Source organism: Erythrolamprus reginae, chromosome 6 (assembly GCF_031021105.1).
Source record: "Erythrolamprus reginae isolate rEryReg1 chromosome 6, rEryReg1.hap1, whole genome shotgun sequence".
NCBI lineage: Eukaryota > Metazoa > Chordata > Lepidosauria > Squamata > Dipsadidae > Erythrolamprus > Erythrolamprus reginae.
In genome coordinates, this window is record NC_091955.1 from 54422816 (window position 1) to 54445597 (window position 22782).

The 22782-nt window shown below is 44.2% G+C and overlaps 1 long non-coding RNA gene across 1 annotated transcript in view; it reads right to left on the reverse strand.

Moving 5' to 3' along the window:
* LOC139168989 (uncharacterized) overlaps positions 1 to 22514 on the reverse strand; it is a 56987-nt gene extending 34473 nt beyond the window's left edge. Inside the window, exon 1 of the long non-coding RNA XR_011559411.1 lies at positions 22452 to 22514. This is a non-coding gene — a long non-coding RNA (uncharacterized lncRNA). The remainder of the gene's footprint in view (positions 1 to 22451) is intronic.
* Between the last annotated feature and the right edge of the window lie 268 nt (positions 22515 to 22782).

Genomic DNA, 22782 nt, shown 5'->3' on the forward strand with positions numbered 1-22782 from the left:
ATTTTTGAACTAAGATGCTCAAATGAGCTAAATTGCTGGTGTCCAAAAACCTAAGACTCATGGCTCCTAAACAAATGAAATTTAGGAAAGGTGTGACTGATTCAGTACTGCTGATTGCTCCTGTGCTGTGTGGCTGCTACTGCAATTACATGATCTTCATTTTCAATATTCTTTGACAGTTTTCCAGCCAATCTCATAATCCCTTGCTCCCTTCACCACCCAGCGGCAATGAATTGAATCATCATATAGCTCTTAAAGAAACAACAATGTTAAGATGCATGAAGGCATGGATATTTTTATTGATTTATGTCTCTTCTCTGGCACACAAACATTCACAGCAATCCCATTATTGTTTAGGCACATACATAGTATTCTATGCATGACTTGCACAATGTAATATTTCTGGTGATGTTGATGCTATAGCCAAATTCTTCCCTCACTGTCATGCATTTTTATTCCTATTTCTATTTCATCAATTTATGTTGTTTAAAGGGAAAGGTCAGGATAGTTCAATTTGCAACCTACTCTAGTGAACGTCTCATTTTATAGAACAATGGTGAACCTATTGCAAAGAGGTTCAGGAAGAACATCAGATAATACAACTGTATCTTCCAAATGCTATTCTTGGTACCAATGATGTCACTCTAACGAGGAAAGGATGGAACCCTTCTGTGACTTTTCCAGAGCAAATTTGTCACCAGACACTTTAATGCTGGATACTAACCAACAAGCCAAATTTATTCAAATTTACCTCATGGATCTTCAAGTGAATATAGATATATTCAGTCAATATAGAAATGGAATTCATCATGGAGATTGTTTTTTTAGATTGTTGAATTATTGAAGAAAGTACTACAACAACAAAAACCTCCTACATTACATCTCTTTTGCTTATAAAGAACAAATTAGAGAAAGTCACAACCTTTCATTGTCATTGATCATGTCTGGAGATTACTATTTGAACTTGGGAGATGATTAAATGCACAACTTGACAACAAAGTCATCATCATTGTACCAAAGAATACTGAGACTAAATCAATAAAGGCACATTATGTTGAAATACCAAGAAAGTTGTTTGCAAATCATTTAAGCTCTTATGACAGCTTTCAATGCATACTTTTCTTTCCTTTTGAAGATAATGGCTGGAACCATCAGCTAACAATGTTGTACAACAAGAAATGAATGGCAATACATTATTATGCATGGCTCCAATAATAATAATAATAATAATAATAATAATAATAATAATAATAATGATAATGATAATGATAATAATGCCAGTGGAGCAAAATGACAATAAAAGGCGAAGCAGAGGTATGAAAGACCAGCTCCTAATTGATAAAATGATTTTGGAGAACTGTAAGAACAGGAAAACAAACCTATACATGATCTGGATTGACTACAAGAAAGCCTTTGACTCATTGCCACACAGCTGGATCATAAAATGCCTGCATTGGAGTCAATGAAAACATAAGGAAATTCATAGAAAAGGCAGTGAAATATTGGAAGACTGAGCTTTTTGTTGGGAATGAAAACTACGGACTGATCAACATCAGAAGGGGCATCTTCCAGGGGTACTCTTTGTCCCCATTGCTATTCATCATCGCTATAATCCCGCTGTCACTCATCCTAAAGAAAACAAACCTAGGCTACCAAACTGCTAGGAATTCACCGGAAATCTCACACCTGCTATATATGGATGACCTGAAGTTGTATGGACAGTTGGCAGAACAAAGCATTGCATGGCCAGTTCTTGGAGAAGATTGAAGGCAAAGTGGATAAAGAAAAGACCTGGTCATGGCTTACAAGTGGAACACTCAAAAAGGAGACAGAAGGACTAATACTGGCGGCACAAGAACAGGCCATTAGAACGAATGCTGTCAAAACCAGAACTGAAAAATCAAGAGATGATCCAAAGTGCAGACTCTGTAAAGAAAAAGATGAAACAATTGATCACATACTCAGCTGATGCAAAAAGATTGCACAGACTGACTACAAGCATAGACACGATGCTGTGGCACAGATGATCCACTGGAACTTGTGTCAAAACTACCATCTAACTGGCAAAGAACTGGTGGGATCATAAGCCCCCAAAAGTGGTCGAAAATGAGCAAGCAAAACTACTGTGGGACTTCCGACTTCAGACTAACCGAATTTTGAAACATAACACACCAGATATCCTGATTGTGGATAAAAAGAAAGTATGGATCATCGACATCGCAATCCCAGAAGAGAGCAGAATTGAGGAGAAGCAGCTAGAGAAATTAGTGAAATATGAAGATCTAAAAATCGAGCTGCAACAACTCTGGCATAAGGCAGTGAAAGTGGTCACAGTGGTACTTGGCACGCTGGGAAGCAGCATAGAAATCTGATTAATAATAATGATGATAATAATAATAATAATAACAACAACAACAACAATGACAAAAACAACCACAACAACAACAGAGTTGGAAGGGACCTTGGAGGTTTTCTAGTCCAACCACCTGCTTGGCAGGAGACCCTACACTACTTTAGACAAATGGTTATCCAACATCTTCTTAAAAATTCCATTCACAACTTCTGGAGGCAAGCTGTTCCACTGATTAATTGTTCTAACTGTCAGGAATTGTCTCCTTAGTTCTTAGTTGCTTCTCCCCTTGATTAGAATAGTTTGACTCCCTCTTCTTTGTGGCAATCCCTGAGATATTGAAACAATGCTATCATGTCTCCCTTAGTCTTTCTTTTCATTAAATAGACATTCCCAGTTCCTGTAACCATTCTTCATATGTTTTAGGCTCCAGTTCCCTAATCAACTGTATTGCTCTTCTCTGGACTCTTTCTAGAGTCTTAACATCCTTTTTACATTGAGGTGACCAAAACTGAATACAGTATGTGGCTTAATGAAATAAATAACCTTCTAATAACTTCTATTCCAGCAGTATGTGGTTGGTATGTCTGCTAAAATTGAAGTTACATCAAAGATACTGAGTTGTATCAAAATGAATCAAGCAATCTGGAGATCAACAATATATAACCTATTGAATGATGATGATGATTTTAGAAGCAATCCAAAAGTGCATCATCCTTTCTTTAACATTTGTTGGTAAACCAAGATAGATGATGTAAAGATGTAAAGATGTTGTGATGCCATTATGTGTAGTATATAAAGAGTATGGCAGTGCTTAATTTTTCACATTGACATGCATATCCAAACACGCCAGAAATGAAACAGCATGTTTTTTTGAGTCACCAGCCAAATAATCAGCCAGATTTAATCACAAAAATATTCATCTTGATGAGAAAGTTGTTCCTGAAGTATCTCACTGGAATACATGACTCTTCAGTAGATGCGTTGCTTACATGTTAAGTGCGGGCTACTTCAAGTGGGGTCTGCCTCATTTACATTGTCTGTTGGGCTTGATGAAGCATCCAAGCCAAGATCACAAGATGATGATACATTTGTGCAAGCTGAAATACCAACTCCCAAAAAGTCCTGAGCCACATAAAGTTCTATTAAAGCACACGATCCATGCTCCATATTTCAGCAAAATCTCAATGTGTTGGAAAACTGGTACAGGCAATAACAGTTATTGGAGTAAAGATAAACACTGGTGCATTAAAAAATGACATTATCATGATTCCAAGAACTATGCAAAATTATGAGAAGGTGAAGATGTCCCCCTTCAGTATAAATGGTTCCCAATAGAGTCATGTGTTGCTCTCACTGTACATAAAACACAAGGACAAGATGTGGATAATATGTTAATCTAGTTGGAGGAACTGGTATTTTAGCATGGTCAACTGAGTGTTACTTGAAGCCATGGAAAAATAGATAAATGTTAGAGAATTGTAAATAATAGCAAATGAACCACAAATGATTTCATAAAAGCATTCTTTATTAAACAAAACTTATTATACATATTTCTTCTTTAATAAAATTGTTTCCTTTTTAAATTTTAAGCCAAAACAATAACAATAACAATCTCCCCATTGTCATTCTGTTTTTTTGTTTAGGTAAGGAAATAATCTTGAAAGATGACACAACACGGCATGAATGCAACTTTGATGCCATGACCCACTATCAGGTCACAGCCTATTTGCAACCACGCTGCATGAGTAGTGGGATGTTGTACATATGTTCACTCAACTGAACTCACACAAGCTGCTGGCTGGCGCCCACATAGATCAATTTGCGCAAGTGTGAATAACCACACAGACACATTAGACCAGTGGTCCCCAATCTTTTCAGCTTGGTGGGTCGGTTCCACTCTTCTTCCCAGTAGAGCTACCAAACTGCAAAAGCTGGGGACCATTGGTCTAGTGTGTGTGTGGGTATGCACATACAAAGAAATACACATACAGACTGTGGGACCTGAGATAGGCTAATAATGCTCTTTGATCATGTTAAAGGTACTGTCACAGGATATAAGCTGTTCCAAGTAAAGCCATTTTTTTCAGTTGATTGATGGTAGTTTTATCAAGGGTAATGGTACTCCAGATGCCCTGGTATTGCACCCATGGTGCCTATTACAATTGGCACGATCTTTGATTTTGATTTTTATTGTTTTGGCACCATCATTCTACTTCTATTTGCAACTCTTTTTGTTTTGTGGTTTTCTCCCACCTCTTCTATTCTGCTGCATCCAGGTTCTTGAAGAAAGCCCAATCCAGAATTGTCTTTCTTAATGATAAATATTAAATCCGGGGTGTTTCTTGACAGGTGCTTACCTGTTTGAACTTTATTCACATTCTTGTTCTAAATTAGGCCATCTTAATGGCTAGATCGGTTTTGGGCTGAGAAAATCACAGATCAACTCTTCTGCACCCTGTCTGTGATATGCCCTATTTTGGTGCCGGAATGTTCTCTAGCAGCTTTTTAATTACTTTTCTCCTTGAACTGTTTTGAGCCCAGCAGTGCTGAGAGATTGTTGCTGCTTTACTTAGAATGTCTATCATGTTTACTGATCTGATCACAAAACCCATAGAGGATATGGAGTTGCAATCTTCCATAAGAAATAACTGAATCTAAAAATGGTGCAAGTTAAACACGAACTCAACCTTCCAGAAACTATCATCTGTGAAATGACCTTAAATGCCACACTTTGCTTCCTATGTTATAGAGCTCTTGATTACTACATCACACATGCGAACAATATAACCTCACTACTAATATGGGCAGCCTCCTACCCACATCCTCTTATATTTCTTGGTGACCCAAACCTACCACATATAAACTGAACCCATACATTCAACCCTTTACAACCCTTTATTACCAGTCTAGGGCTAGATCAGCTGGTTACAGACAATAATAGACTCTACAATAGTTTTGATCTCATTTTCGGCAATGGTTTGCACTCAATTTATGGAATACAAATAAAAAAACTCTTTTCCAACAATGACCATAGTATGATTGACTTTTGTCTCAATATATGTCCTTACAAAAACCAACTTAATGATGGGATAACCAATTATAACTTTAAAAAAGCCTACTATGATATCAAAGATACCGTCTCTTGATTGGCATACACTATTCTCTGGCCATAATACTGCCGAAGACTACTAAAATATATTTTTTCTCAAAATCATTAAGTCATTAAATTATATGTACCACTAATAATTCACCAAAACCAAGAAAAATAAATTACCCATAAAAATAAGGAAGCTCCAATCCCAAAAAATGATCTCTTTATATTGGAGAGTGGGGTGGGGATAATGGAGGGCAGATGCTCTTTGAAGAAAAAGGAGAAGAAAAGTATGTAGGAATAATGGAGAGTGGGGTGAGGATAATGGAGGGCAGAGGCCCACCCCACTCTCCATTGAAATAGACTTGAAATACTGGGATTACACAATTTACAACTACCTCACCTCCAATCTGATCTAAATGTAGTTCACAAAATTATATACCAAAATGTCCTTCCTGTTAATGACTACTTTACCTTCAACTGCAGCAATACATGAGCACATAATAGATTCAAGCTAAATGTAAAACATTGCAACCTCAGCTGCAGAAAATACGACTTCAGCAATAGAGAGATCAATGCCTGGAAAGTACTACCTGACCCAAACCCCAAAAACTTTAGATTGTCTACAGTTGATCTCTCCCCATTTCTAAGAGGCACAACGGACATGTATAAGTGTACCACTGTGCCTACCATCCCTGTCCTACTGTCCTCTTTTATCGTTACTTTTATTACATTATGACATAATTTTTTTCAATTCCTAACCTCACAATGATGCTATAGAGCAGCGCATATCAACAAAACTAGATACAAGAACAGTTTTGCAGAAGAGACGGAGTAATGACACGGACACAAGAGCTGGATTTAAACTGGGTCATTTTTATTAAAATAAATTAGCATAATTTATTCAACTAAATTAGCATAAATTAACATATATAACTATGACCCAAACAATGGACCTGCAGGGTCAAACAATTGCTTCCGGGGCGAAAAATGACGTCACATAAACTTCCTGGGCAACATATGGGCGTAGCTCCATGCTAGTCCAGGTGAGGGACCCCTCCCTCACCTGAGACCCTGCCATGCACTTTCATGAGGGGGGTCCCGCCGGCTAACCCCTAACAGGGGACTTAAAGGTGCGGGACCCAAAGACAGGTTCCCCCCAACTGCTCAGGTCGCTTCCACCACAAGCTTGGAGAGAACCTGTCAATCATCCGCAAAGATGCCCAACGGAGAACACGCAGTTGCTAAACCACCACCCAGTTTTTTGCCCCTAACCTGCCTACCCAAATGACCAAAGGTAAGCCAATTAGACTAAAAAGGTGCAAGCACCCCCTAACCGCCTACCCTTTCCCCAGTGTGGAATGGGCGAAAAAACGGCCCGGTTAATAGGACAGGCCACAAAAAATTCCCATTCAGCCCACCACCCAGTTTTCCGCCCCTAACCTGCCACGGAGCGGGGGTCAGATCTCTATCTTGGCCCCCCGACTCCCCCCTCTAACTGCGTCAGCTCACGCAGAGGCCACTGCAGGTCCTGTAAGAAAAATGGTGTTCCTCTAATTCTGACAGAGGAAGACCAGCAGCCCGGTAAAGCCACGGCTGATCTATGGTGATGAGGGGATGGGCCACTACCACCCTACCTAACTGTCTGACTACCGTACCCAGGGCCTTAATAACTCCACGTCTAACCCGGTGAAGGGCCCTAAGGGAAATGGCGTCCCACCAAGTGATCCTCAGGAGGATCTCGACCACACCACTTGCGCGGTGGGCCCCACAGTGCGAAGCCACCGCAGGCTTCGCAAGCCTGGCAGATCTAAAATAGACCCCCAGGCCCAGACAGGTCCTTGCCACCGAGGTGCAAGACCCTCACCTGGGTGCAGCAATGGGATGCCGCCCTCCCAGCACCAACTGGGCGCAGCAATGTGATGCCGCCCTCCCAGCACACATCTGGGCGCAGCAATGTGATGCCGCCCCCAGCACCAACTGGGCGCAGCAATGGGATGCCGCCCTCCCAACGCCAACTGGGCGCAGCAATGAGATGCCGCCCTCCCAGCACACCTCTGGGCGCAGCAGTGGGATGCCGCCCCCAGCCCCGACTGGGCGCAGCAATGGGATGCCGCCCTCCCAGTACCAACTGGGTGCGGCAATGGGATGCTGCCCTCCCAGCACACATCTGGGCGCAGCAATGGGATGCCACCCTCCCAGCACCAACTGGGCGCAGCAATGGGATGCCGCCCTCCCGGCACACGTCTGGGCGCAGCAAAGGGATGCCGCCCCCCGCACCAACTGGGCGCAGCAATGGGATGCCGCCCTCCCAGCCCCACCTGGGCGCAGCAATGGGATGCCGCCCCCCCAGTACAACCTGGGTGCGGCAATGGGATGCCGCCCTCCCAGTACCACCTGGGCGCGGCATTGGGATGCCGCCTTCCCAGTACCACCTGGGCGCAGCAATGGGATGCCGCCCTCCCAGTACCATCTGGGCGCAGCAATGGGATGCCGCCCTCCCAGTACCACCTGGGTGCAGCAATGGGATGCTGCCCTCCCAGGACCATCTGGGCGCAGCAATGGGATGCCGCCCTCCCAGCACCACGTGGGCGCAGCAATGGGATGCCGCCTTCCCAGCCACAGCGGTGGAAAACATCCTTCCCACCGCACCCCCCTTCTCCCCAGCCAGACAACAATGACCCAGCCGCCAAGTACGGTTGGGTCCCCCCGGCAGTACCTTGTTGCTGAGTGGTCGGACCGAATCGCTCTAAGACCCAAAGCAACACCGTCGGTTGCGTCCTGGCGTGGTTGACTGGCAGAGGGCCAAAGGTGAACCTGGCCTAAGATCTCACCCCCCCGGACCCTCAGCCGGCCGTTCGTACCCTAAAACAGGCCGCTGACTGCCTTCGGTCGACTTCTCCGAATCCTCCGTATCGAGAAAAGCCATAACCGCACTATTGGCAGCGCCGATACGGAACAAAGCGTTCCCTAGCCGGCGGGATCCATACCTGCCTTGGCCAGAACCCTGGACACTAGAACCCAGCTAGACTAAAGCGATGAAATGAAAGGCACGGAGTGACCTGTCAGCCTGCGGTAAGGCCCTGGGGCCTTGCTAACCCATAGGGAACACTCAAAACATGACACAAGTCGCCACCCTAAAAGACGGGCCTCGGACAGAGAGGCACACAGCCTGTCCAAAACTGAATAATCAGTGACAGCTGCTGCGCCGGCAGGGCCTGATGAGCATCATAAAGGGTCCCCTGTCGCTCCCTCGCCCAGCCTTCCCACATCCCCCAAATGCGGAAGTCCATAAAAAATCCCTAAACCCCCCACACCTAGAACCGCAAGGTGAGGGCGGTTAACAGGGACCTACTTGTCCTGACTGAAAGGCCACGCTGCCTAAGCTGGACACAAAATACAGCCAGGTGTACAACTGGGGCAAGCTAACTATAGGGGTAACCCCTATCCTGCCTGAGATCCCGAAACTCTATGCCTGCCTGCTGACAAGCCCCCAGAGTGCCTGGCGCCACTGAGAGGGCCATAGCCCTGCAGGCCTCTACTCTCCACTGCTCGGGAGCCCTATCCAGGCTTCCCGGGTGGCCGGGGAAAGCCTGTGGTGACGCTCGGGCCCATGGGGCCAGGGTCCGAAACTTGGACAACTGACCACAGGACAAGGCGTCCGCAATCCCGATATCGAACCCAGGGACATGTCTGGCAGAAACAATGCGTTTAGGGACAAAGACCTGTGCAAAAATTGGCAGACAAGCTGCATGACCCTGTCGCTTTTTGAGGACAGGGCGTACACTACAGGGACAACCGCCAGACTGTCACACCAAAGTGCACAGTCTTGTCCCCAACTTGCCCTCCCCAAAGCTCTAAGGCCACTACCAAGGGAAAGAGCCCCAAAAAGGTCAAATCCTCAACCAGGGGAGAGGCCCTCCATTGCGGAGGCCAGGCAGACCAGCACCACTGGTCCCCCAACACCACCCCGCAGCCACAAGTCCCCGTAGCATCTGAACAGAGCCGCAACTCAGCTTCCCAAAGAAGCTCGTGCCTCCAAAAGGACAATCCCTTGAAACATGCTAAGAACTCCCACCATACACAGAGGTCAGCCCTGACCCCAGCGCATAAGCGGGTACGATGAGGGGGCAAACGGAGCCCCTTCATCGCACTGTATAACCTTATAGAAAAACCTGGCCAGGCACAATAACCTGGCAAGCAAAAGTAAGGATCCCCCTAAATCCTGCAGCTGCCGAAGAGTGACCTTCCAGCACTAGATCCAGTCTACTCCTGATCTTGGCTAATTTGTCCAGAGGCAATCCGAAAGATTGCTCCTCCGAGTCCCATTCAATACCAAGGAAGATAATCTTGGTGGCAGGGCCTTCGGTCTTCTCAGGGGCTAAAGGCACCCCCAATTGAGCACAAAGGGCCTCGAAGTCCAGCATCAGAGCCAAACATTGCTCCGAACGCGCAGGCCCTACCCTCAAGAACCATCAAGGCAGTGAACGACCGAACCCAGACCACTGCGCCTCCCGAGCGCCCACTCCAAGAAGGTGCTAAAGCTCTCAAAAAGGGAGCATGAGATAGAGCGACCCATGGGCAAAGCCCTGTCCACATAAAAACCACCTTTGAAGTGGAAGCTCAACAGCTCGAAGTCATCCGGGTGTATGGGGAGGAGCCAGAATGTCGACATAATGTCGCATTTAACCATAATGGCTCCAACCCCACACTCCCTTACCATGGCCACGGCCGCATCAAAGGATGCGCCCCGGACTGAACAAAGTCCGTCAGGAATGAAATCATTCACCGACTCCCCTTTATGAAAAGACACGTGGTGAATCAACCTAAATTCACCACTCGCCTTTTTTGGGGACCTCCCCGAACGGGGACACCCTAAGATTTGGGAAGGGAGGCTCCGGGAAGGGCCCGAGGACCCTCCCCTCGGCCACTTCCTTCCCTATTGTGGACCGAACAATGTCTGCATGGCCTACAACCGACCTGAGGTTGTCGGACATGAAGGCTCGCCTAACCCCCATGCAAGGGATCCTAAATCCCTTTGATGAACTTAGCAAGAGAGCAGCCGCTCTCGAGCGAGGGTGGTAGTCCCTCCACCAACCCTCGAGTGTTTTAAACTAATTGGGCTGAGCCCCCCCTTTTTTTATAGTAGGTGGGGTGTCCCCTGGACCCCCCTTCCCTCCTAACCGTCCCCTTTGTAGGGGCAGGGGCACATCAAAGCGGCATGGGAACCCCCGCCCTCCCGCATGCATGGCCGTACTCACAAAAGCAAACCCATGACATGTGGCGAACGGGTCCCACACCGTGGTGGTCCCCATACTCAACACCCTTGGCCCCGACGGGTAAGCCGTCAAAAGGGGCGGAGGTATTACGGCCTGCGGTGGCGGGGTCCAACCCCCCGCCCCGACACACCAGGCCCCGGCTGAAAAAACTGCCCCAGGGGCCTGTGCCCCCGCAGTAGGAGCCGACGGGGGGGCAAACCTGGTTACAGGTGCCCCCCCCCCCGAAAAAATCCCAGGAAACTGGGACCGGGTGGCATCCACCCCCTTTTCTCCAGCAGGACCCCCCGGGGGGCCCTTCCTGGTTAGCCCTGGCAGAGGGCCTCATCACCCCCCTAGGCACCGCTACCAGCTGGGCTACCAAAAATATTTAAATAATTGTCTGCTCATAATATATATATATAAATATATTAATCGTGTTAACCATAATTACCAATATCAGTTTTATTATTATTATTATTTATGTGTTATCTCGTTCTTATTTTTTACACAGTAATGACAAGAGGGCAGCAAATGGCCTCTGCCCACAAAGGCAGCGCAGCAGCAGGGAGCTGCCGCCAAGGGCCTAACTGCCCCCTGTACCGGGGTCACGAACCCGGGGGGGCGCCACGCGATCCCCCCGCCCGATCCCCCACGTTCCCGAGGGGGCGACCAGAAGGATCACCCCCCGGACAAAATAGAGGGCCGAAACGAAACGAGGCCCGGCCTTCCCGCCAGACCCGAAGCCCCCCAGACCGCTCCACGAGCCTCCAGTGAGGCTTCCAAAATGGCGGCCGCAACCCGCGGCCGCCTCTTACTAAGCGGGATAAGAGGGGTGGACCGCCGGCCTCGGATGGGGCTTTCGCCCAGCTGCTCCAACGAGCTGCAGCCTCCTCAAGCCTCCGACGAGGCTTCCAAAAGCGGCGGCCGCCCACGCGGCCGCCGAAAGAGGCTCCAAGAGCAGACAGCCATGTGTCTGCTCTTCTGACGTGGTCCGGGCGAACAGGCCGAACCCAGGTCTGCACGCCCTTTTATAGGGCTGGCAAGCCCCGCCCGGACACATCAGCAAATCAGGCCACTCTGGCCTGACTCTCGGCCGAAGCCTCGCAATCTCGCGAGACTTCAGCCGAGATCCAAGATGGCGGCTGCCGTGTGTCCGCGTCGTCCCGACCCTCCTGCAAAAGGCACCGGCGGGTAAGTCTGCCGGTGCTAATTTTCCCCAATCACCATCACTCTGCTAAACAAATAATTCCCTCAACACTGTCAAACTGACTGCATTACTATTACTATTAGTCTTTTCATCGTTCCTATCACCTATCTCCTCCCATTTAGACTGTATGACTATAACATGTTGCTTGTGTCCTTACTATTTATATTAATATTGATTGTTTCCTGATTGCTTATTTGTACCCTATGACAATCATTAAGTGTTGTACCTCAATTGCTATCTTTCTTTAAGTCAATTTTGATCCCTGTTATCAACTATATAGTTCTTTGGTTTGGTATTGCTTTGTCCAAGAAATTATTTTTTATTTCCCAGTATACTCTGGGAAATGTGGATTTTGAGATGGAAATATATAGAGAAAACAAGATTCATTGCCATGCAAAATGATATATTAGTGTTCAAAAAGATTAATTTGGACAATGGGGCTGCCACCTTTGGAGGTTTCCAATGATTAATGATAAAAATAAAACTGTAATTGTTAAGGTGATATGAGCCATGATTAAAAGAATTATTTATGAAATAAAATCTTCTTAGGCATATCACATGTATAAATTATATTCCTCTGAAAACTTACTACTATAAATAGTCAAGGTCAAGAAGAGAGAGACTCTCAATAGAAATCAGTTAGTGGTTGGTTCATTCAGTTACAGCTTCTTTTTTCTTTCAACCAAGAAGTTCAGAAGCCCACACATGCTGCCTTTTTCCTATAACATGCTTCAATTTAATACCTTCCTCATCCAATCTACACTATTCCTTTGGAAAAATTCTAGTTCAAATGCATTAATAAGGTTTTATGCATAAAATAGCCAGTCTGTAATTCCAAGCCCTATAAATAAATAAGCACAATTCAATCATTTTGTTTTATTTTCTATTTAGTCAGTTTGCAGTAATGATAGAGGAATATCATAGAATGTTAGTTTGGTTTTCTTATATAATGTATATTTTCATTTGTACATCTGACTTGAATAAATTGCTTATCTTCAGTTGTTGCCACAAGCATTTTCCCAGCTTTCCCCAGTCTAGTTACCTCCAGCTGCATGGAGACTGCAACTGGCCTTGGAACAGATGTTTAATGATCTGGATGTGGATAGCATAATATCTAGCTCTTTCCCATGATCTGATCATTTCCCTGTCACAGTAAGATTGGCTGTTTCCTCTAATCTCATGTCCATTCATGTGACCTGCTCCAAACGCCTTTTATGGATTCTTGTGGACTTTTGAGCATATTTCTGATAATGCAATGGACAGCTCTGTCAGTTGCCACTGGCAATAGGAGGGGACCCAAGCTCTTGATTGGTCTTCAGTGACCTCTTGATTCACAGTTTATTTTCCCCTTATTTTGCTGAGAACAGCCTGGAGAAGCTGTTCCAGATAGAAGTGATAGAGGTTATCCCAGGAGTAACAGTGAATGAATTTGATTTACATTGGGTTTTAGCTCACATCCAAGCCTGCACTAAACCAATAAGAGAGACTTTACTTCCTCTCCTTTATTTCATTGGGGAGGATGCCTTTTTTAGGGTGTCAAATTTCCTTTGTGTTGGGAAACATCTTTCAGCAGTTAAGGCTACTAAAGGGAAGAAACTTCAAAATACCTAAAACAATTATGATTATTTAGACAATTTTCAACTGTAATTCAGAACTATGGAATAGAAACAATATTGGTTACACTTGATGTAACCTAGATAAGAAAGTCCATATCTTCTTCTATTAGACATCCAAGAGTCTTCAATACCATTCACAATGATCTTCTTTTAGAATATTTCTGAGGACTGAGATTGGAGTACTAGGGTTCATTGGATCTACCCATTTCCAAAGGGCATTTTTAGCTGGTGTATGTAAGTGGAGAGAATTTAACCAAATGGCCTCTTACACATAGATTGCCATCTGGTTTTCTCATTATTTTATGAAACCACTGGGAGTGGTCATCTGTCCATTTGAAATAATAATAGCATGTTGCTGATATACAACTTGGACCATTTCAATGACTCTACTAAAGTCTTGCACTTGGTTGTTGAATGGGAAGAAACAAACTGAATCAAGAAAGCTACATCCCAGTAAGATAGAGTTGCTATTTATTCAGATGATTTTCTGTTCAACCTAATAATGTCCCCAAAAGATAGCACCACTCCTAGATATGTGTCTTAAAGTCCACCTGAACTCACATCTTTTGCTGTATGAGTGGTAAGACTATGACTAGAAGGCCTTTGCTCAGTTTCAGTGCATTTAGTGCACCAGAAGCCTATTAGGAACCTGAATTGAATTAAATTGCAACATTCATGCTCTTATTGTCATCAGTTAGATTAGACCAGAGGTAGGCAAAGTTGGCTCTTCTATGACATGTGGACTTCAACTCCCAGAATTCCTGAGCTAGCATGATTGGCTCAGAAATTCTTGGAGTTGAAGTCCACAAGTCATAGAAGAGCCAACTTTGCCTACCCCTGGATTAGACAATACACTTTACCTGAAGCTCCTTTATATACCATCTGAAAATTGAAGTCCATTCCAAATGTAGTAGATCATGTATTAACCAATACTCAATGCTAAGAGCATATTACACCTATGTTTATAAAATTGTTTTTTGGTACAATTTTAAGTGCCGGTTTTATTTATACGATTTATATGGTCTTTATAAGACTAATAGGGCTTGTTTTCAATTATTGGAAAAACTGCCACTTCAGATAGAACCAATCTGTCTAGTTTGTTCCCCTGGATTTGATTCAGCCCAGTGATGCCGATGCCGATGCCGAGGGGCTTGAGCCATTCCACTCCAAACAGGGTTGGTCTGTGTCCCTCTACATTTGTTAGTGGTAGCTTCTCTTTGAAATCTTTGAAGTTGATTGAAACTTCTGCTTGGATGAGCACTCTAATGGAATTTTTCTGGAAATTATTTAGCCTAATGTTTGGAGGTTTAAGCTGTTGCCTTGTGATGGTTGTCAAAACTTGCTTCAGAGTCCCTCAGGACATGATGGTAAATACGGAGCTAGTGTCTAGCTCATATCACAGGGAATTCCTTCAGTGGACATGGCGATATGGAATTTCTCAGCCTGGCTGGTGTTAGAGTCTTGGAGATTGTCATCTTCTTTTCACTTGCCCCGTTGTCCCCTTGGACAGTTCTGGGCTTCAGAAGCAGAGTTAAAGGTCAGTAGAACCCAGGGGCAGGCAGCTGGGCCCACTTTCACAGAGACATGAACCAGTTTGCTCTCAGCTTGGAGTCAGAGCTAACAATTCTAACGAACCAGTCTGAACCAGCAGCAACCCACCACTGGTGTATATTGAATCTTTACAAGAACAAATCATCCCAAGCCAACATAGAATCTTTTCATGTAAGCAAAGCAAATGTATCTCTTGGAAGATTTAAAGGAATATATACTGTTCTCCATACTAAAACTTAATTAACCAATAAAAATAACTTCTACACAATCCTAACTGTTGTGAGTGATCCTTGTCAGTCTCAGGACATGCCTGATTCTGAGAATGATGAACCAGGTCCCTCACTTTATCCTAGGTTAGAGAGGCTGTCAGAGGAAATGAAAGCCAAGAGTGAGGAAGATAGTGATTTCAGAGTGCCAGAGGGGGCTGATATTACAATGACAAGTTGGTCCCTGTCAGATAGTGAGGAAAATGTATCAGGAGATGAATGGTTAGCTCCTAGGTATAGAAGAAGGGCAAAAAGAAGAGAAGAAATCCAAGGTTAAAAATATTAATCCATATGAATAGCTCTGTGGATTGTAAAATGTCATTTCCATGTTTGAGCAGGAAGTGAAAGAGGGTTTTGACAACATTGATCAAAGAGAATGGTGAAGATTTTGTGGTGTTCCTGAAACAAAAGAGTAAAAACCCTATGCGGTGCTTTTCGAAATGAGTCAGAAGTTGTACTGTTGAATTTATTATGAATCCCGGTAAGCTGATGAGCTTAAAGTTATCTCCTGTTATCTCCGAGCCAGTTAAGAAAGGAATGTTGGAATGCTTCCCAGAACAGTTAGAGTTTCAAGCTGAGAGAAATTGCTTCAGTCTTGCTGCTTTTGCTTTTTACCTTGCTAAAGTTTCATGTATCTAAGCTGGTGTGAATAAAAATAAAGAGACTATTATTTCAAGGAGTGGATTTTTGAGAGTCTTGGTAAAATACTGAAACCGTGCTTAGAACACTAACATATTAACATTATCTGTGTGAAGTACGTTCTTTGCATTACTTGTCAGGAAATCAGTAGGGTTCCTATCAGAATGGTGAAGGACTTCGCAAAGGTAGCAAAAGTTGAGCTGTATGCTCAGCTTCGGGTGTCTTGCGTGCATTCGCGCACACCCCAGAGTGCTTTTGCTTCCACACATGCGCAGGAAGCAAAATGTTTTGAGAGGATGAGAGAGATTTGGGGGATTTTTTTGCTTCCACACATGCGCAGAAGCAAAAAAATAGACAAAATCTTGTGCGTGCATATCCCCTCATGAGATTTTGCTTCCTGCGCAAGCACAGAAGCCAAAACACATTGGGATTCATGCACAGGCATGCAAGACCCCTGAAGCTGCGAACATAGCACACTGGTAGCGGCAGTAGGAGCAATCTGCCTCTGCAGGAAATAACCTACAAGAATACACACTGGCAATTCACCATCCACCCACATGAACTCTGACTTCATCATGGGGAAGAAAAGTAATTTAATAGGCAAGCTATCATGTATAGCTGTAATACTCCAAAGATGCTTTTTTGAAATAACCAGGGTGTTGATTGTAGTAGTGGTGATGGCAATTATAGCAATTTCTTGAAACACTTATATTTTTGTTTCATGCCTGAATTACTCAAAACAATGGTTATGAGATTAAAACATGTTAAAATTGGTTTGGTATATTTTGTCTAATTTAGATGAAGCCCAGATAATTGGAACAGGCATTCTGAATTTCCTTTAATGTACCTATTATTATCTACCATACCATTGCTTGTCTTTGGATTTATTATCCAAAGCACAGCCTCCATTTCCCTATGCCAATTTACTTGTCAAGCTGTTGTATCTATGGGCAAACTTTATAGCCATTTATTACTGTTTTTTCTCAAAACACAGTAGAGAATTCCCCCCCCCACCCCCAATTTGGTAATAAGCACAATTAAAAAGCTAATTCATCTGAAAAATTCTAAATTATAGATGAATGTGTTTCTTTCTTCTTGTGAATTATTACAGATTAATCCTGCTTTATGTCTGGTAACATAAATCTTTTTATATTGCTTTGCCTACGTTAGCTTCAGTCCTACCATCTTAAACCAATGCACAGTAAAAAGCACCTCTAAAAAATAATAAAAACAACCTGCTACCCCTAGCCAAAAACTATTATAGAACTGAATGAGAAAATCTTCTTGGCATTTAAAGAAATGGCAGTTTATGTTCAAAATGATGGAAATATTAAGGGTTCAGAAAGAAATGGATAGAATAAAACTATATGAAGCAAGCAATAATAATCAACACACTGAGGGATCTACACTACAAGTTTTTATGACATATAAGAGATTTAGAAAGGTTTCAGTTGCCTCAGCTGGGAGAAAAGTAGACAATACATGGTATTATTCTGTATACTACAAATGAACATTAAATTGCAAAACCTCCTTCAGCTATTTTCAATGACTGATTGAGTTGAAATATTTTGCTTTAATATCCCAGTTCTTGATGTGAAAAAAATCAGAACAACTTAAGACCTACCTACCTATCTACCTACCTACCTACCTATCTATCTATCTATCTATCCATCTATCTATCATCTAAATATAGTATTAATTTGCTATTCTAATGCATAAAAAAACAAATATATAATAGTGGTTTCCACTGATCGAGCAATATTCATGTTTAGTACAAGCTTCACTTCTCCCTTTGTCACCTTTGATTATATAGAGGGAAGAACTCAGGGGAGTTGTTTTAATACTCCAATCAAGAAGCCCTATTAACAAACTGCCAAACAAGCCAAAAGTAAACAGCCCAACCAAAAAGCCAATATCCATCTCACCAATACTGACATGGCAAGCCATCACAATATAAAATTAGAGTAAACCCCACTCATACTAGCACTGGTGATGTTACATAGTTTAAGTAATGAACCATCTGCATTAAATCAATCAAGCTTAGAAAGTACCAAGGATTCCTAATTTCAACTCTCAACTCTGAGCTAATGTATTCTCCTCTAGGTACCTATACAGAAAAGCTGGGTTCATACAAAATACAGTAATACCTCGTCTTACGAACTTAATTGGTGCCAGGAGGAGGTTCGTAAGGTGAAAAGTTCGTAAGACGAAACAATGTTTCCCATAGGAATCAATGGAAAAGCTATTAATGCGTGCAAGCCCAAAATTCACCCCTTTTGCCTCATTACCGCTGGCATTCGGATTTTGTTCGGAGGTGGGTGGAGGGGGGGAGACAGGGGGAGACAGTGCAGGCTGCCCAGAGGGACCCTCATGGGTGGATTAACCGAAAAGTCAACAGTTACTGTCCAGCTTGCAATGACTGGAAGGGAAGGAAACGCACGGGCGGTTTGTACGTGCGTCTTCTCTGATTTTTTGTGTCTGGGAGGACCCACTGGGGTTCTAGGATCGTCTTGCGGGAGTCCGGTAGTGGTTGGGGAAAGGTTGGGGAAGCCCTTGCCGGATTCGCGCTGCGCCGCCACCCCTATCTGTAAGTTCAGGCAGAAACCTTTCTCTCTCTCTCCTTCCTCCCTCCCTCCATTCCCCTCTCCCTCCTGGCCTCCCTCTTCCTCCTGTATTCCGCCTCCCTCCCAGCCTCCGGGCCACATTCGCCTTCCTTCGCCACCACCGGCGCCCAGCTCCTCCTCCTCTTCTTGCTTCTTTAGAAGATGACAGCCGGCGGCGCGGAGGCTGGGGATGGTGTGCGTGTGTGGAAAGGGTCAGCGGGAGAACTGGGGGGAGCCGTGGCCACTGCCCTGTGGAAGAGACCCGTCTGGGAAGCTCCCGAAGGTGTGGGCTGGGGTCTTTCCGGGAGAGCAAGCAGCCCGAAGCCGAAAGAAACGCGTGGAGGCTGGTAAACAAAAGGCAGAACTTTCGGCTTCAGGGTGGATGGGAGGAGCTAAGCAGCCGGAGATGTTGCCAGCCCAGCGGCGTTTTACATTGATTCCTCCGGCCGCTTAGCTCCTCCCATCCACCCAGAAGCCGAAAGTTCTGCCTTTTGTTTACCAGCATTTCTTTCAGCTTTGGGAGAAGCTAAGCAGCACGGACATTTTGCCAGCCCAGCCACTTAGCTCCTCCCATCCACCCAGAAGCCGAAAGTTCTGCCTTTTGTTTACCAGCATTTCTTTCAGCTTTGGGAGAAGCTAAGCAGCACGGAGATTTTGCCAGCCCAGCCACTTAGCTCCTCCCATCCACCCAGAAGCCGAAAGTTCTGCCTTTTGTTTACCAGCGTTTCTTTCAGCTTTGGGAGAAGCTAAGCAGCACGGAGATTTTGCCAGCCCAGCCACTTAGCTCCTCCCATCCACCCAGAAGCCGAAAGTTCTGCCTTTTGTTTACCAGCGTTTCTTTCAGCTTTGGGAGAAGCTAAGCAGCACGGAGATTTTGCCAGCCCAGCCACTTAGCTCCTCCCATCCACCCAGAAGCCGAAAGTTCTGCCTTTTGTTTACCAGCGTTTCTTTCAGCTTTGGGAGAAGCTAAGCAGCACGGACATTTTGCCAGCCCAGCCACTTAGCTCCTCCCATCCACCCAGAAGCCGAAAGTTCTGCCTTTTGTTTACCAGCATTTCTTTCAGCTTTGGGAGAAGCTAAGCAGCACGGAGATTTTGCCAGCCCAGCCACTTAGCTCCTCCCATCCACCCAGAAGCCGAAAGTTCTGCCTTTTGTTTACCAGCGTTTCTTTCAGCTTTGGGAGAAGCTAAGCAGCACGGAGATTTTGCCAGCCCAGCCACTTAGCTCCTCCCATCCACCCAGAAGCCGAAAGTTCTGCCTTTTGTTTACCAGCGTTTCTTTCAGCTTTGGGAGAAGCTAAGCAGCACGGACATTTTGCCAGCCCAGCCACTTAGCTCCTCCCATCCACCCAGAAGCCGAATTTCTGCCTTTTGTTTACCAGCATTTCTTTCAGCTTTGGGAGAAGCTAAGCAGCACGGACATTTTGCCAGCCCAGCCACTTAGCTCCTCCCATCCACCCAGAAGCCGAAAGTTCTGCCTTTTGTTTACCAGCGTTTCTTTCAGCTTTGGGAGAAGCTAAGCAGCACGGAGATTTTGCCAGCCCAGCCACTTAGCTCCTCCCATCCACCCAGAAGCTGAAAGTTCTGCCTTTTGTTTACCAGCGTTTCTTTCGGCTTTGGGAGAAGCTAAGCAGCAGGGAGATGTTGCCAGCCTGGCCACTTAGCTCCTCCCATCCATCCAGAAGCTGAAAGTTCTGCCTTTTGTTTACCAGCATTTCTTTCGGCTTTGGGAGAAGCTAAGCAGCACGGAGATTTTGCCAGCCCAGCCACTTAGCTCCTCCCATCCACCCAGAAGCTGAAAGTTCTGCCTTTTGTTTACCAGCGTTTCTTTCGGCTTCGGGCTGGACAGGAGGAGCTAAGCAGCACGGAGACATTGCCAGCCCAGCGGCGTTTTACATTAATTCCTCTGGCCGCTTAGCTCCTCCCATCCATCCAGTAGCCGAAAGAAAAGATTAGAAGCTGGGGGAGTGGAAGAGGTCCGCGGGAGAACTGGGGGGAGCTGCGGTGCCTAGACACCCGCCTGCAGCAAAACCACCCCGCGACCACCACCTTTGCCCCTAGGGGAAAGACCCCAGCCCATGCCTACTGCTTGCTTTCCTGGGATGACGCAAAGACCACCTTTGGGAGCTTCCCAGCCGGGTCCCTTCCACGGAGCAGTGGCTGCGGTTCCCCCCAGTTCTCCCGTTGACCTCTTTCACACACCCTCACCGCCCCCAGCCTCTGCGCCGCCGCCTGACTGTCAACTTGTAAAGAAGTGAGAAGACAAGGAGGAGCTGGGTGCCGATGGCGGCGGAGGAAGGCGAATGCTGCCTGAAGGCTGGGAGGGAGGCGGAATACAGGAGGAGGAGGAGGAAGAGGAGGGAGGGAGTCAGGAAATTCCGGAAATGACAGTTACAAGGCAGGGAAATCCCTGCTGCAGTAAGAGAGCACAAGGTAGAGTGCATGCGCAGTAGGAGAGCCCACGCCCCCGGCTCGGGTTCGTAAGGTGAAAATGGTTCTTAAGACAAGGCAAACAAATCATGAACCCCGGGTTCGTATCATGAAATGTTCGTAAGACGAGGGGTTCGTATCATGAGGTACCACTGTATTTGGTAAAATAAAATGGGATTATGTAGGCTCCAACATGTTGGGTGAACCAGACCAACATATTCAACCATAATATATTTTAAAATTTTATTACAATGAAAGGTGAACACAGCAAATGTATTTGTAGACTAAGCTTTAGGTTTAACATGTGGGAACTTAAGCAAAGATTTTGCATGAATCTGTGTTCTATTTAAGAAAGAATGGTACTTGCAATTGTAAACACAACTTCATCTTCAATTACTAATGTCTTCTAATATTGGAACTAGGATTTGAGAGATCTTGAGAGAGAAAGTGTGATGTGGTGATAGGCACCTCCCTCCCAAAATGAATACATTTGGGAATGGTGGTATATGCAGTTTGTTGGATAATTCTTTCTTTCTCCTAATTTTCCTGTATTTAATTTTTCTGATATTATAATACTGCAAATGAGGCATCATGTCCTGAATCTGAGGTTGAACTACACTAAGTATTGGATCTGGCATAAGATCCTCATTGTTTCCATCTAAATAAAGTCCTAGCCCTCAGAGTTTTTATTTGTCATATTGAACCAAAGTGAAATACATTTTTGATTGACCATTAAGCTAGTCATAATAATTGAATATACAGTAAATTGTCCAGTTTATGACAATTAAATGAAAAGCTTGAGCGGTAGAAAATAACAATTATTACCATATTTATGATTTTTGTTTTATTATACATAAATCTACAAATATATTTAAACAATCACTTTCAGCTCTAGTAATTGTAACATTCAATATCTTCTAACACATTAAAAATTATTTCCAATGTCAAAAGCAGCTGTAAAACAATAAATCACTGAAGTACTGAAGTGGGATCTATACTATGGATTCTAAAAATCAATGGGAGTTAGTTTAGTTGTGATTTAATTAATTCCTCTTGATTTGCTTTTTAAAATTATATTGCTATAACATAGATAAATAAATAAGGAAGGTTGAGATGCATTGAACAAAACAAAATTCAGTGAATTATAATAATGAGGAGGAAATATAGCCCAGGCCTATAAGGCTGGTATCAGGTCTACTAGATGGACCAGACCAGGAAATCAATTTATTAAGGCTAAAACCAATTTATTAAGTTTTGCTATCATAACAAGACTTCTGGGAAAGTACTATTACACTAAATTTTACTTTAATGGCCATAGTGATAAGAAAAAGTCCTGACTACAAGAGTGATATTGAAAAATGTGCTATGGATTTAAAAATTAATTTTCAAAAATCAAGCTATAAGAATAATATGGAAAGGGACAATACAATTGATTTACCTTTGATACTGGCTGATGTCTTCATAACTAAAGAGGACATATAAATAATAAATCAAAAGAGTCATTTGAAAAGCTTGAATATCTTAAATTTTCAAAGGGGACATGTTAAACCACTGAAGCTGTTCCTGAAAGGAAACAAAGAGAAAATTATAAGAAATCAACTTGGGGACATTATTCAATGGGATTAATGATCAATGTTTAAAAAATAAAAGGAGACATATAAACTTATTTGACAGTTAAATTTTTGTGTTGTGGTTTTTGGCAACTTCTAATGAATGTTTCTTAACTAAGACTGAACGATGAACGGTTAAAGATATATTTATAAATGGGA